This window comes from Schistocerca gregaria, chromosome 8 (genome assembly GCF_023897955.1).
Source record: "Schistocerca gregaria isolate iqSchGreg1 chromosome 8, iqSchGreg1.2, whole genome shotgun sequence".
Classification (NCBI taxonomy): Eukaryota; Metazoa; Arthropoda; class Insecta; order Orthoptera; family Acrididae; genus Schistocerca; species Schistocerca gregaria.
The window spans coordinates 110363558-110377005 of NC_064927.1; the positions used below are offsets into that span (position 1 = coordinate 110363558).

Consider the following 13448-nt stretch of genomic DNA (forward strand, 5'->3'; position numbering starts at 1 on the left):
GAGCCTCACGGTGAGCATAATTTTATTTCGTAGCAGCATTCTGTGACAGCAACAGGAGGCTAGTTTTCAGATGTATCAGCTATTTGAGTTACATAATTGTGTATTCGAGACACTAGCTGCGTCTTCCTCGGTAGTATAGTGGTTAGTATCCCCGCCTGTCACGCGGGAGACCGCGGTCCGATTCCCCGCCAGGCGGCATATCCGATTTTTAGTTGCAGCACTATCACCCGCCGAACTTAGTGAAGGACGTTGGCGGCTATTAGCACCATGTGTCTATCACACTGGCAACTGCCTACAGCTCATCCTCGGTAGTATAGTGGTTAGTATCCCCGCCTGTCACGCGGGAGACCGGGGTTCGATTCCCCGCCGGGGAGATGCGATTTTTATCTCACAAACCTGCTAGAGTGTTGCTCGTGCGTGGGTCGGAAGATCAAGGAGTATAGGTGGTGCAAAAACATAAACAAAGGCTACAATTTAGGAAGTGGTTCTCGCATTCTTCACACGAGGAGAATTACGAGGTTTGCTGTTGAATCTGAATCAAAACACCCCAGCAGTCGCTCTGGGCGTAATAATCGAGCTCGGCACAGTCTGCAAATAAAATAATTTTAGCAGAGCGTGGTTTCGATCCACGGACCTCTGGGTTATGGGCCCAGCACGCTTCCACTGCGCCACTCTGCTGTGCGTTGATGCTCTGTCTCTTCGCTACGTGAAGAGAGACACTTGGAAAGTGTTGCCTGCGTCGCTTTCACACGCCTGTCCTTAGTTGCGTATCATCTCGTACAGCTCTCAGCTTGACTTGTCTCGACTTTGCTCGACTGACGCTACGCTGACGCTTGCAGGCAGCGATATTTACCACGATCGCGTCGACATGCAGCTGCGAGATGCACAGGAGTAACAAAGCACTCCACGATGCGGCGACATACGAAATCCACTGCCCAGCTACGCGTCGCAACTAACAAAATACCGACTCTGCCAGGATTCGAACCTGGAATCTTCTGATCCGTAGTCAGACGCGTTATCCGTTGCGCCACAGAGCCACTGGCAGCAGTTTCGATTACTAGACAAGGGCACTTCGCTAAGACACGTGTTCTCCATGGCTCAGCAAGCTCCCAAGGAAGGTAGCTCTCGTTCAGCTGCGTGGCCACAGTGCGCCTGCAGAGCTTAGAGCTTGCCACACATCTGCGTTCACTGTTCGACAGGTAGCGGAAGGCAAGGCGCGCTATTTGCTGCGTTTTCTCGACGACCAGAGCCCGTTGATGTGCATGTAAGCGTAGCATATGAAACAAGAATAGCACGAAGCATTCGTATGGCATCAGGTGGCGATCATATGTTTCTGTGTGCACCACTGGTTTACAGCAAAGTGAATAGCGCAAACTGAGAGCACTGGGTTGTAGTCCCAGTGGCGCAGTTGGTTAGCCCACGGTACCTATAAGCAGTAGCCGTGAGCAATGCCGGGATTGTGAATTCGAGCCTCACGGTGAGCATAATTTTATTTCGTAGCAGCATTCTGTGACAGCAACAGGAGGCTAGTTTTCAGATGTATCAGCTATTTGAGTTACATAATTGTGTATTCGAGACACTAGCTGCGTCTTCCTCGGTAGTATAGTGGTTAGTATCCCCGCCTGTCACGCGGGAGACCGCGGTCCGATTCCCCGCCAGGCGGCATATCCGATTTTTAGTTGCAGCACTATCACCCGCCGAACTTAGTGAAGGACGTTGGCGGCTATTAGCACCATGTGTCTATCACACTGGCAACTGCCTACAGCTCATCCTCGGTAGTATAGTGGTTAGTATCCCCGCCTGTCACGCGGGAGACCGGGGTTCGATTCCCCGCCGGGGAGATGCGATTTTTATCTCACAAACCTGCTAGAGTGTTGCTCGTGCGTGGGTCGGAAGATCAAGGAGTATAGGTGGTGCAAAAACATAAACAAAGGCTACAATTTAGGAAGTGGTTCTCGCATTCTTCACACGAGGAGAATTACGAGGTTTGCTGTTGAATCTGAATCAAAACACCCCAGCAGTCGCTCTGGGCGTAATAATCGAGCTCGGCACAGTCTGCAAATAAAATAATTTTAGCAGAGCGTGGTTTCGATCCACGGACCTCTGGGTTATGGGCCCAGCACGCTTCCACTGCGCCACTCTGCTGTGCGTTGATGCTCTGTCTCTTCGCTACGTGAAGAGAGACACTTGGAAAGTGTTGCCTGCGTCGCTTTCACACGCCTGTCCTTAGTTGCGTATCATCTCGTACAGCTCTCAGCTTGACTTGTCTCGACTTTGCTCGACTGACGCTACGCTGACGCTTGCAGGCAGCGATATTTACCACGATCGCGTCGACATGCAGCTGCGAGATGCACAGGAGTAACAAAGCACTCCACGATGCGGCGACATACGAAATCCACTGCCCAGCTACGCGTCGCAACTAACAAAATACCGACTCTGCCAGGATTCGAACCTGGAATCTTCTGATCCGTAGTCAGACGCGTTATCCGTTGCGCCACAGAGCCACTGGCAGCAGTTTCGATTACTAGACAAGGGCACTTCGCTAAGACACGTGTTCTCCATGGCTCAGCAAGCTCCCAAGGAAGGTAGCTCTCGTTCAGCTGCGTGGCCACAGTGCGCCTGCAGAGCTTAGAGCTTGCCACACATCTGCGTTCACTGTTCGACAGGTAGCGGAAGGCAAGGCGCGCTATTTGCTGCGTTTTCTCGACGACCAGAGCCCGTTGATGTGCATGTAAGCGTAGCATATGAAACAAGAATAGCACGAAGCATTCGTATGGCATCAGGTGGCGATCATATGTTTCTGTGTGCACCACTGGTTTACAGCAAAGTGAATAGCGCAAACTGAGAGCACTGGGTTGTAGTCCCAGTGGCGCAGTTGGTTAGCCCACGGTACCTATAAGCAGTAGCCGTGAGCAATGCCGGGATTGTGAATTCGAGCCTCACGGTGAGCATAATTTTATTTCGTAGCAGCATTCTGTGACAGCAACAGGAGGCTAGTTTTCAGATGTATCAGCTATTTGAGTTACATAATTGTGTATTCGAGACACTAGCTGCGTCTTCCTCGGTAGTATAGTGGTTAGTATCCCCGCCTGTCACGCGGGAGACCGCGGTCCGATTCCCCGCCAGGCGGCATATCCGATTCTTAGTTGCAGCACTATCACCCGCCGAACTTAGTGAAGGACGTTGGCGGCTATTAGCACCATGTGTCTATCACACTGGCAACTGCCTACAGCTCATCCTCGGTAGTATAGTGGTTAGTATCCCCGCCTGTCACGCGGGAGACCGGGGTTCGATTCCCCGCCGGGGAGATGCGATTTTTATCTCACAAACCTGCTAGAGTGTTGCTCGTGCGTGGGTCGGAAGATCAAGGAGTATAGGTGGTGCAAAAACATAAACAAAGGCTACAATTTAGGAAGTGGTTCTCGCATTCTTCACACGAGGAGAATTACGAGGTTTGCTGTTGAATCTGAATCAAAACACCCCAGCAGTCGCTCTGGGCGTAATAATCGAGCTCGGCACAGTCTGCAAATAAAATAATTTTAGCAGAGCGTGGTTTCGATCCACGGACCTCTGGGTTATGGGCCCAGCACGCTTCCACTGCGCCACTCTGCTGTGCGTTGATGCTTTGTCTCTTCGCTACGTGAAGAGAGACACTTGGAAAGTGTTGCCTGCGTCGCTTTCACACGCCTGTCCTTAGTTGCGTATCATCTCGTACAGCTCTCAGCTTGACTTGTCTCGACTTTGCTCGACTGACGCTACGCTGACGCTTGCAGGCAGCGATATTTACCACGATCGCGTCGACATGCAGCTGCGAGATGCACAGGAGTAACAAAGCACTCCACGATGCGGCGACATACGAAATCCACTGCCCAGCTACGCGTCGCAACTAACAAAATACCGACTCTGCCAGGATTCGAACCTGGAATCTTCTGATCCGTAGTCAGACGCGTTATCCGTTGCGCCACAGAGCCACTGGCAGCAGTTTCGATTACTAGACAAGGGCACTTCGCTAAGACACGTGTTCTCCATGGCTCAGCAAGCTCCCAAGGAAGGTAGCTCTCGTTCAGCTGCGTGGCCACAGTGCGCCTGCAGAGCTTAGAGCTTGCCACACATCTGCGTTCACTGTTCGACAGGTAGCGGAAGGCAAGGCGCGCTATTTGCTGCGTTTTCTCGACGACCAGAGCCCGTTGATGTGCATGTAAGCGTAGCATATGAAACAAGAATAGCACGAAGCATTCGTATGGCATCAGGTGGCGATCATATGTTTCTGTGTGCACCACTGGTTTACAGCAAAGTGAATAGCGCAAACTGAGAGCACTGGGTTGTAGTCCCAGTGGCGCAGTTGGTTAGCCCACGGTACCTATAAGCAGTAGCCGTGAGCAATGCCGGGATTGTGAATTCGAGCCTCACGGTGAGCATAATTTTATTTCGTAGCAGCATTCTGTGACAGCAACAGGAGGCTAGTTTTCAGATGTATCAGCTATTTGAGTTACATAATTGTGTATTCGAGACACTAGCTGCGTCTTCCTCGGTAGTATAGTGGTTAGTATCCCCGCCTGTCACGCGGGAGACCGCGGTCCGATTCCCCGCCAGGCGGCATATCCGATTTTTAGTTGCAGCACTATCACCCGCCGAACTTAGTGAAGGACGTTGGCGGCTATTAGCACCATGTGTCTATCACACTGGCAACTGCCTACAGCTCATCCTCGGTAGTATGGTGGTTAGTATCCCCGCCTGTCACGCGGGAGATCGGGGTTCGATTCCCCGCCGGGGAGATGCGATTTTTATCTCACAAACCTGCTAGAGTGTTGCTCGTGCGTGGGTCGGAAGATCAAGGAGTATAGGTGGTGCAAAAACATAAACAAAGGCTACAATTTAGGAAGTGGTTCTCGCATTCTTCACACGAGGAGAATTACGAGGTTTGCTGTTGAATCTGAATCAAAACACCCCAGCAGTCGCTCTGGGCGTAATAATCGAGCTCGGCACAGTCTGCAAATAAAATAATTTTAGCAGAGCGTGGTTTCGATCCACGGACCTCTGGGTTATGGGCCCAGCACGCTTCCACTGCGCCACTCTGCTGTGCGTTGATGCTCTGTCTCTTCGCTACGTGAAGAGAGACACTTGGAAAGTGTTGCCTGCGTCGCTTTCACACGCCTGTCCTTAGTTGCGTATCATCTCGTACAGCTCTCAGCTTGACTTGTCTCGACTTTGCTCGACTGACGCTACGCTGACGCTTGCAGGCAGCGATATTTACCACGATCGCGTCGACATGCAGCTGCGAGATGCACAGGAGTAACAAAGCACTCCACGATGCGGCGACATACGAAATCCACTGCCCAGCTACGCGTCGCAACTAACAAAATACCGACTCTGCCAGGATTCGAACCTGGAATCTTCTGATCCGTAGTCAGACGCGTTATCCGTTGCGCCACAGAGCCACTGGCAGCAGTTTCGATTACTAGACAAGGGCACTTCGCTAAGACACGTGTTCTCCATGGCTCAGCAAGCTCCCAAGGAAGGTAGCTCTCGTTCAGCTGCGTGGCCACAGTGCGCCTGCAGAGCTTAGAGCTTGCCACACATCTGCGTTCACTGTTCGACAGGTAGCGGAAGGCAAGGCGCGCTATTTGCTGCGTTTTCTCGACGACCAGAGCCCGTTGATGTGCATGTAAGCGTAGCATATGAAACAAGAATAGCACGAAGCATTCGTATGGCATCAGGTGGCGATCATATGTTTCTGTGTGCACCACTGGTTTACAGCAAAGTGAATAGCGCAAACTGAGAGCACTGGGTTGTAGTCCCAGTGGCGCAGTTGGTTAGCCCACGGTACCTATAAGCAGTAGCCGTGAGCAATGCCGGGATTGTGAATTCGAGCCTCACGGTGAGCATAATTTTATTTCGTAGCAGCATTCTGTGACAGCAACAGGAGGCTAGTTTTCAGATGTATCAGCTATTTGAGTTACATAATTGTGTATTCGAGACACTAGCTGCGTCTTCCTCGGTAGTATAGTGGTTAGTATCCCCGCCTGTCACGCGGGAGACCGCGGTCCGATTCCCCGCCAGGCGGCATATCCGATTTTTAGTTGCAGCACTATCACCCGCCGAACTTAGTGAAGGACGTTGGCGGCTATTAGCACCATGTGTCTATCACACTGGCAACTGCCTACAGCTCATCCTCGGTAGTATAGTGGTTAGTATCCCCGCCTGTCACGCGGGAGACCGGGGTTCGATTCCCCGCCGGGGAGATGCGATTTTTATCTCACAAACCTGCTAGAGTGTTGCTCGTGCGTGGGTCGGAAGATCAAGGAGTATAGGTGGTGCAAAAACATAAACAAAGGCTACAATTTAGGAAGTGGTTCTCGCATTCTTCACACGAGGAGAATTACGAGGTTTGCTGTTGAATCTGAATCAAAACACCCCAGCAGTCGCTCTGGGCGTAATAATCGAGCTCGGCACAGTCTGCAAATAAAATAATTTTAGCAGAGCGTGGTTTCGATCCACGGACCTCTGGGTTATGGGCCCAGCACGCTTCCACTGCGCCACTCTGCTGTGCGTTGATGCTCTGTCTCTTCGCTACGTGAAGAGAGACACTTGGAAAGTGTTGCCTGCGTCGCTTTCACACGCCTGTCCTTAGTTGCGTATCATCTCGTACAGCTCTCAGCTTGACTTGTCTCGACTTTGCTCGACTGACGCTACGCTGACGCTTGCAGGCAGCGATATTTACCACGATCGCGTCGACATGCAGCTGCGAGATGCACAGGAGTAACAAAGCACTCCACGATGCGGCGACATACGAAATCCACTGCCCAGCTACGCGTCGCAACTAACAAAATACCGACTCTGCCAGGATTCGAACCTGGAATCTTCTGATCCGTAGTCAGACGCGTTATCCGTTGCGCCACAGAGCCACTGGCAGCAGTTTCGATTACTAGACAAGGGCACTTCGCTAAGACACGTGTTCTCCATGGCTCAGCAAGCTCCCAAGGAAGGTAGCTCTCGTTCAGCTGCGTGGCCACAGTGCGCCTGCAGAGCTTAGAGCTTGCCACACATCTGCGTTCACTGTTCGACAGGTAGCGGAAGGCAAGGCGCGCTATTTGCTGCGTTTTCTCGACGACCAGAGCCCGTTGATGTGCATGTAAGCGTAGCATATGAAACAAGAATAGCACGAAGCATTCGTATGGCATCAGGTGGCGATCATATGTTTCTGTGTGCACCACTGGTTTACAGCAAAGTGAATAGCGCAAACTGAGAGCACTGGGTTGTAGTCCCAGTGGCGCAGTTGGTTAGCCCACGGTACCTATAAGCAGTAGCCGTGAGCAATGCCGGGATTGTGAATTCGAGCCTCACGGTGAGCATAATTTTATTTCGTAGCAGCATTCTGTGACAGCAACAGGAGGCTAGTTTTCAGATGTATCAGCTATTTGAGTTACATAATTGTGTATTCGAGACACTAGCTGCGTCTTCCTCGGTAGTATAGTGGTTAGTATCCCCGCCTGTCACGCGGGAGACCGCGGTCCGATTCCCCGCCAGGCGGCATATCCGATTTTTAGTTGCAGCACTATCACCCGCCGAACTTAGTGAAGGACGTTGGCGGCTATTAGCACCATGTGTCTATCACACTGGCAACTGCCTACAGCTCATCCTCGGTAGTATAGTGGTTAGTATCCCCGCCTGTCACGCGGGAGACCGGGGTTCGATTCCCCGCCGGGGAGATGCGATTTTTATCTCACAAACCTGCTAGAGTGTTGCTCGTGCGTGGGTCGGAAGATCAAGGAGTATAGGTGGTGCAAAAACATAAACAAAGGCTACAATTTAGGAAGTGGTTCTCGCATTCTTCACACGAGGAGAATTACGAGGTTTGCTGTTGAATCTGAATCAAAACACCCCAGCAGTCGCTCTGGGCGTAATAATCGAGCTCGGCACAGTCTGCAAATAAAATAATTTTAGCAGAGCGTGGTTTCGATCCACGGACCTCTGGGTTATGGGCCCAGCACGCTTCCACTGCGCCACTCTGCTGTGCGTTGATGCTCTGTCTCTTCGCTACGTGAAGAGAGACACTTGGAAAGTGTTGCCTGCGTCGCTTTCACACGCCTGTCCTTAGTTGCGTATCATCTCGTACAGCTCTCAGCTTGACTTGTCTCGACTTTGCTCGACTGACGCTACGCTGACGCTTGCAGGCAGCGATATTTACCACGATCGCGTCGACATGCAGCTGCGAGATGCACAGGAGTAACAAAGCACTCCACGATGCGGCGACATACGAAATCCACTGCCCAGCTACGCGTCGCAACTAACAAAATACCGACTCTGCCAGGATTCGAACCTGGAATCTTCTGATCCGTAGTCAGACGCGTTATCCGTTGCGCCACAGAGCCACTGGCAGCAGTTTCGATTACTAGACAAGGGCACTTCGCTAAGACACGTGTTCTCCATGGCTCAGCAAGCTCCCAAGGAAGGTAGCTCTCGTTCAGCTGCGTGGCCACAGTGCGCCTGCAGAGCTTAGAGCTTGCCACACATCTGCGTTCACTGTTCGACAGGTAGCGGAAGGCAAGGCGCGCTATTTGCTGCGTTTTCTCGACGACCAGAGCCCGTTGATGTGCATGTAAGCGTAGCATATGAAACAAGAATAGCACGAAGCATTCGTATGGCATCAGGTGGCGATCATATGTTTCTGTGTGCACCACTGGTTTACAGCAAAGTGAATAGCGCAAACTGAGAGCACTGGGTTGTAGTCCCAGTGGCGCAGTTGGTTAGCCCACGGTACCTATAAGCAGTAGCCGTGAGCAATGCCGGGATTGTGAATTCGAGCCTCACGGTGAGCATAATTTTATTTCGTAGCAGCATTCTGTGACAGCAACAGGAGGCTAGTTTTCAGATGTATCAGCTATTTGAGTTACATAATTGTGTATTCGAGACACTAGCTGCGTCTTCCTCGGTAGTATAGTGGTTAGTATCCCCGCCTGTCACGCGGGAGACCGCGGTCCGATTCCCCGCCAGGCGGCATATCCGATTTTTAGTTGCAGCACTATCACCCGCCGAACTTAGTGAAGGACGTTGGCGGCTATTAGCACCATGTGTCTATCACACTGGCAACTGCCTACAGCTCATCCTCGGTAGTATAGTGGTTAGTATCCCCGCCTGTCACGCGGGAGCCCGGGGTTCGATTCCCCGCCGGGGAGATGCGATTTTTATCTCACAAACCTGCTAGAGTGTTGCTCGTGCGTGGGTCGGAAGATCAAGGAGTATAGGTGGTGCAAAAACATAAACAAAGGCTACAATTTAGGAAGTGGTTCTCGCATTCTTCACACGAGGAGAATTACGAGGTTTGCTGTTGAATCTGAATCAAAACACCCCAGCAGTCGCTCTGGGCGTAATAATCGAGCTCGGCACAGTCTGCAAATAAAATAATTTTAGCAGAGCGTGGTTTCGATCCACGGACCTCTGGGTTATGGGCCCAGCACGCTTCCACTGCGCCACTCTGCTGTGCGTTGATGCTTTGTCTCTTCGCTACGTGAAGAGAGACACTTGGAAAGTGTTGCCTGCGTCGCTTTCACACGCCTGTCCTTAGTTGCGTATCATCTCGTACAGCTCTCAGCTTGACTTGTCTCGACTTTGCTCGACTGACGCTACGCTGACGCTTGCAGGCAGCGATATTTACCACGATCGCGTCGACATGCAGCTGCGAGATGCACAGGAGTAACAAAGCACTCCACGATGCGGCGACATACGAAATCCACTGCCCAGCTACGCGTCGCAACTAACAAAATACCGACTCTGCCAGGATTCGAACCTGGAATCTTCTGATCCGTAGTCAGACGCGTTATCCGTTGCGCCACAGAGCCACTGGCAGCAGTTTCGATTACTAGACAAGGGCACTTCGCTAAGACACGTGTTCTCCATGGCTCAGCAAGCTCCCAAGGAAGGTAGCTCTCGTTCAGCTGCGTGGCCACAGTGCGCCTGCAGAGCTTAGAGCTTGCCACACATCTGCGTTCACTGTTCGACAGGTAGCGGAAGGCAAGGCGCGCTATTTGCTGCGTTTTCTCGACGACCAGAGCCCGTTGATGTGCATGTAAGCGTAGCATATGAAACAAGAATAGCACGAAGCATTCGTATGGCATCAGGTGGCGATCATATGTTTCTGTGTGCACCACTGGTTTACAGCAAAGTGAATAGCGCAAACTGAGAGCACTGGGTTGTAGTCCCAGTGGCGCAGTTGGTTAGCCCACGGTACCTATAAGCAGTAGCCGTGAGCAATGCCGGGATTGTGAATTCGAGCCTCACGGTGAGCATAATTTTATTTCGTAGCAGCATTCTGTGACAGCAACAGGAGGCTAGTTTTCAGATGTATCAGCTATTTGAGTTACATAATTGTGTATTCGAGACACTAGCTGCGTCTTCCTCGGTAGTATAGTGGTTAGTATCCCCGCCTGTCACGCGGGAGACCGCGGTCCGATTCCCCGCCAGGCGGCATATCCGATTTTTAGTTGCAGCACTATCACCCGCCGAACTTAGTGAAGGACGTTGGCGGCTATTAGCACCATGTGTCTATCACACTGGCAACTGCCTACAGCTCATCCTCGGTAGTATAGTGGTTAGTATCCCCGCCTGTCACGCGGGAGACCGGGGTTCGATTCCCCGCCGGGGAGATGCGATTTTTATCTCACAAACCTGCTAGAGTGTTGCTCGTGCGTGGGTCGGAAGATCAAGGAGTATAGGTGGTGCAAAAACATAAACAAAAGCTACAATTTAGGAAGTGGTTCTCGCATTCTTCACACGAGGAGAATTACGAGGTTTGCTGTTGAATCTGAATCAAAACACCCCAGCAGTCGCTCTGGGCGTAATAATCGAGCTCGGCACAGTCTGCAAATAAAATAATTTTAGCAGAGCGTGGTTTCGATCCACGGACCTCTGGGTTATGGGCCCAGCACGCTTCCACTGCGCCACTCTGCTGTGCGTTGATGCTCTGTCTCTTCGCTACGTGAAGAGAGACACTTGGAAAGTGTTGCCTGCGTCGCTTTCACACGCCTGTCCTTAGTTGCGTATCATCTCGTACAGCTCTCAGCTTGACTTGTCTCGACTTTGCTCGACTGACGCTACGCTTGCAGGCAGCGATATTTACCACGATCGCGTCGACATGCAGCTGCGAGATGCACAGGAGTAACAAAGCACTCCACGATGCGGCGACATACGAAATCCACTGCCCAGCTACGCGTCGCAACTAACAAAATACCGACTCTGCCAGGATTCGAACCTGGAATCTTTCTGATCCGTAGTCAGACGCGTTATCCGTTGCGCCACAGAGCCACTGGCAGCAGTTTCGATTACTAGACAAGGGCACTTCGCTAAGACACGTGTTCTCCATGGCTCAGCAAGCTCCCAAGGAAGGTAGCTCTCGTTTCAGCTGCGTGGCCACAGTGCGCCTGCAGAGCTTAGAGCTTGCCACACATCTGCGTTCACTGTTCGACAGGTAGCGGAAGGCAAGGCGCGCTATTTGCTGCGTTTTCTCGACGACCAGAGCCCGTTGATGTGCATGTAAGCGTAGCATATGAAACAAGAATAGCACGAAGCATTCGTATGGCATCAGGTGGCGATCATATGTTTCTGTGTGCACCACTGGTTTACAGCAAAGTGAATAGCGCAAACTGAGAGCACTGGGTTGTAGTCCCAGTGGCGGTGCTGGGCCCATAACCCAGAGGTCCGTGGATCGAAACCACGCTCTGCTCAATAAACTAGATCCTCAGTTTGGCTCACAAGGGTCGAATGCACCCCGCTTGTCAATAGCGCTCGACATACCGGATGGTCACCCATCCAAATACTTGCAACACGCGATCTAGTGGGTTAGTTAGGTTTAAGTAGTTCTAAGTTCTAGGGGACTGATGACCACAGATGTTAAGTCCCATAGTGCTCAGAGCCATTTGAACCATTTTTAAAAAGTCTGCCTGCGGCAGCGGTGGTGAGCGGACCTCCAGGGCCAGCGCGCTGCGGCAGGAAGTGTTTATGTCAGGCGGTGAGTCGCGTGCTTACAGCGTCTGCTTATTAGTATTCGTTCCGTTCTGTAGGATCTGATATGGAATTATGAATCCGACTAACAGGAAAGATACCTTGAAGTTTACCTTTGATAGGAACTTTTCGAAACCAAATTCGTTTGAAGTTGAAGCATGGTTAGAGGAAACAGCTAAGATTACTTTTGATGACATTGTAGGGATAAATTTCTCTATCGTGACTAGTGTTGTTTATGTGAAATTAACGTCCTCTGAACTGTGTGATAGAATTGTAGAGTCCAGTGGAGGTGTACTGAAGTTTAAACATAGCGATGGTACCGTCAGTGACGTCAGCATTACGCATGCTGGACTGGGCATCCGGACGGCACGTATTTTCGAACTCCCGTTTGAAATAACAGCCGCGCAAATAAATTCTGCATTGACACCTTACGGGAGGGTCATTAACAATTTTGCGGAGCGTTGGTCCAAAGCCCACAAATTTCCGGTGCTTAACGGCGTCAGGCAGGTTAAGATCGATATACAGAAGCACATACCTTCATATATTTACGTAGGTGGACATCGCGGAATTGTCATATATGATGGGCAGCCAAAAACGTGTGCCGGCTGTGGTGCGCCCGGCCACGTGCGCTCTGAATGTATACAAAGACGGGTGACGCAGATACCTGTCGGTGAAGCCGCTAGCCCCCCTGTGACGACGGCACTGCCACTGACATACGCTGTCGCGGCTTCTGGTCTTCCACCCGCGACCCCGCCTGTAGATGCCCCTCGTTTGAATGATGTTTTGGCCGATAACGTCAAAGAACCGAGTGCTGACGCGGCACCGCCGCTACCACACTCAGAGATGGAGGTAACGACGGATGACTCCCCAGTGGTTGATGCCACTGGTACTGAGGATGAAGCAGACGCTGTGTTCCCGGCGGATCAACCCCAGAGTCAACAGTCCACTTCGGATGTTGATGATACTGCGAACCCTAACAGGAAGCCTTCCAAAAAGAAGCGGAGACTTGCACATCAAGGAGCCAATCAGCTCGCCCCACAGCTCCGCGACAAAGCGAAACGAATAAGCAGCCAAATGTGTCAGAACACTTCTGAACCCTCTGAAGTTGGTCTCCCTGCGTCTGGTCGAATGGACATTGATCCTGTAGTGTCTCCCCCTGTGAATCCACGACGGGTGGAAGATAGTGATACCTCGAGTAGAGTCGTTTTGCCGGATACCCACGCTCAAGGAAACGCAGGATCGCTTTTGTCAGAGGCCACTCTCACTGGGAATTGGGCACAGGAAATGGAAGTATTGGATGCGAGCAATGATGCGGCTGTCATGCGGACCATTGAGACGGAATCTTCGGCACCCCCCACAGAGCAGCATACACCAACCGTACCGGGAACTACAGGAACTCCGACTGACGCGCTTGGCCTCAATTTCGTTAGCCATCCTTCTAAGACTGTTTA

General features: G+C 51.6%; 24 non-coding genes across 24 annotated transcripts; 8 read left to right on the forward strand and 16 right to left on the reverse strand.

Annotated features, from left to right (window-relative positions):
- The first annotated feature begins 302 nt into the window (after window positions 1-302).
- Window positions 303-374, forward strand: Trnad-guc (transfer RNA aspartic acid (anticodon GUC)). Its single transcript has one exon. It is a non-coding gene; the product is annotated as a tRNA-Asp (tRNA).
- Window positions 375-606: 232 nt separating this feature from the next.
- On the reverse strand, window positions 607-678 carry Trnam-cau (transfer RNA methionine (anticodon CAU)). Its single transcript has one exon. It is a non-coding gene; the product is annotated as a tRNA-Met (tRNA).
- A 286-nt stretch (window positions 679-964) lies between these two features.
- Window positions 965-1037, reverse strand: Trnar-acg (transfer RNA arginine (anticodon ACG)). Its single transcript has one exon. It is a non-coding gene; the product is annotated as a tRNA-Arg (tRNA).
- Window positions 1038-1769: 732 nt separating this feature from the next.
- Window positions 1770-1841, forward strand: Trnad-guc (transfer RNA aspartic acid (anticodon GUC)). The gene has a single exon. It is a non-coding gene; the product is annotated as a tRNA-Asp (tRNA).
- Window positions 1842-2073: 232 nt separating this feature from the next.
- Trnam-cau (transfer RNA methionine (anticodon CAU)) lies at window positions 2074-2145 on the reverse strand. Its single transcript has one exon. It is a non-coding gene; the product is annotated as a tRNA-Met (tRNA).
- Window positions 2146-2431: 286 nt separating this feature from the next.
- Window positions 2432-2504, reverse strand: Trnar-acg (transfer RNA arginine (anticodon ACG)). The gene has a single exon. It is a non-coding gene; the product is annotated as a tRNA-Arg (tRNA).
- A 732-nt stretch (window positions 2505-3236) lies between these two features.
- Window positions 3237-3308, forward strand: Trnad-guc (transfer RNA aspartic acid (anticodon GUC)). Its single transcript has one exon. It is a non-coding gene; the product is annotated as a tRNA-Asp (tRNA).
- Window positions 3309-3540: 232 nt separating this feature from the next.
- Trnam-cau (transfer RNA methionine (anticodon CAU)) lies at window positions 3541-3612 on the reverse strand. The gene has a single exon. It is a non-coding gene; the product is annotated as a tRNA-Met (tRNA).
- A 286-nt stretch (window positions 3613-3898) lies between these two features.
- Trnar-acg (transfer RNA arginine (anticodon ACG)) lies at window positions 3899-3971 on the reverse strand. Its single transcript has one exon. It is a non-coding gene; the product is annotated as a tRNA-Arg (tRNA).
- Window positions 3972-4703: 732 nt separating this feature from the next.
- On the forward strand, window positions 4704-4775 carry Trnad-guc (transfer RNA aspartic acid (anticodon GUC)). Its single transcript has one exon. It is a non-coding gene; the product is annotated as a tRNA-Asp (tRNA).
- A 232-nt stretch (window positions 4776-5007) lies between these two features.
- Trnam-cau (transfer RNA methionine (anticodon CAU)) lies at window positions 5008-5079 on the reverse strand. The gene has a single exon. It is a non-coding gene; the product is annotated as a tRNA-Met (tRNA).
- A 286-nt stretch (window positions 5080-5365) lies between these two features.
- Window positions 5366-5438, reverse strand: Trnar-acg (transfer RNA arginine (anticodon ACG)). Its single transcript has one exon. It is a non-coding gene; the product is annotated as a tRNA-Arg (tRNA).
- Window positions 5439-6170: 732 nt separating this feature from the next.
- Window positions 6171-6242, forward strand: Trnad-guc (transfer RNA aspartic acid (anticodon GUC)). Its single transcript has one exon. It is a non-coding gene; the product is annotated as a tRNA-Asp (tRNA).
- A 232-nt stretch (window positions 6243-6474) lies between these two features.
- Trnam-cau (transfer RNA methionine (anticodon CAU)) lies at window positions 6475-6546 on the reverse strand. The gene has a single exon. It is a non-coding gene; the product is annotated as a tRNA-Met (tRNA).
- Window positions 6547-6832: 286 nt separating this feature from the next.
- On the reverse strand, window positions 6833-6905 carry Trnar-acg (transfer RNA arginine (anticodon ACG)). The gene has a single exon. It is a non-coding gene; the product is annotated as a tRNA-Arg (tRNA).
- A 732-nt stretch (window positions 6906-7637) lies between these two features.
- Trnad-guc (transfer RNA aspartic acid (anticodon GUC)) lies at window positions 7638-7709 on the forward strand. The gene has a single exon. It is a non-coding gene; the product is annotated as a tRNA-Asp (tRNA).
- Window positions 7710-7941: 232 nt separating this feature from the next.
- Trnam-cau (transfer RNA methionine (anticodon CAU)) lies at window positions 7942-8013 on the reverse strand. The gene has a single exon. It is a non-coding gene; the product is annotated as a tRNA-Met (tRNA).
- Window positions 8014-8299: 286 nt separating this feature from the next.
- Window positions 8300-8372, reverse strand: Trnar-acg (transfer RNA arginine (anticodon ACG)). Its single transcript has one exon. It is a non-coding gene; the product is annotated as a tRNA-Arg (tRNA).
- A 732-nt stretch (window positions 8373-9104) lies between these two features.
- Window positions 9105-9176, forward strand: Trnad-guc (transfer RNA aspartic acid (anticodon GUC)). Its single transcript has one exon. It is a non-coding gene; the product is annotated as a tRNA-Asp (tRNA).
- A 232-nt stretch (window positions 9177-9408) lies between these two features.
- Window positions 9409-9480, reverse strand: Trnam-cau (transfer RNA methionine (anticodon CAU)). The gene has a single exon. It is a non-coding gene; the product is annotated as a tRNA-Met (tRNA).
- A 286-nt stretch (window positions 9481-9766) lies between these two features.
- On the reverse strand, window positions 9767-9839 carry Trnar-acg (transfer RNA arginine (anticodon ACG)). Its single transcript has one exon. It is a non-coding gene; the product is annotated as a tRNA-Arg (tRNA).
- A 732-nt stretch (window positions 9840-10571) lies between these two features.
- Trnad-guc (transfer RNA aspartic acid (anticodon GUC)) lies at window positions 10572-10643 on the forward strand. Its single transcript has one exon. It is a non-coding gene; the product is annotated as a tRNA-Asp (tRNA).
- A 232-nt stretch (window positions 10644-10875) lies between these two features.
- Trnam-cau (transfer RNA methionine (anticodon CAU)) lies at window positions 10876-10947 on the reverse strand. Its single transcript has one exon. It is a non-coding gene; the product is annotated as a tRNA-Met (tRNA).
- Window positions 10948-11227: 280 nt separating this feature from the next.
- On the reverse strand, window positions 11228-11301 carry Trnar-acg (transfer RNA arginine (anticodon ACG)). The gene has a single exon. It is a non-coding gene; the product is annotated as a tRNA-Arg (tRNA).
- Between the last annotated feature and the right edge of the window lie 2147 nt (window positions 11302-13448).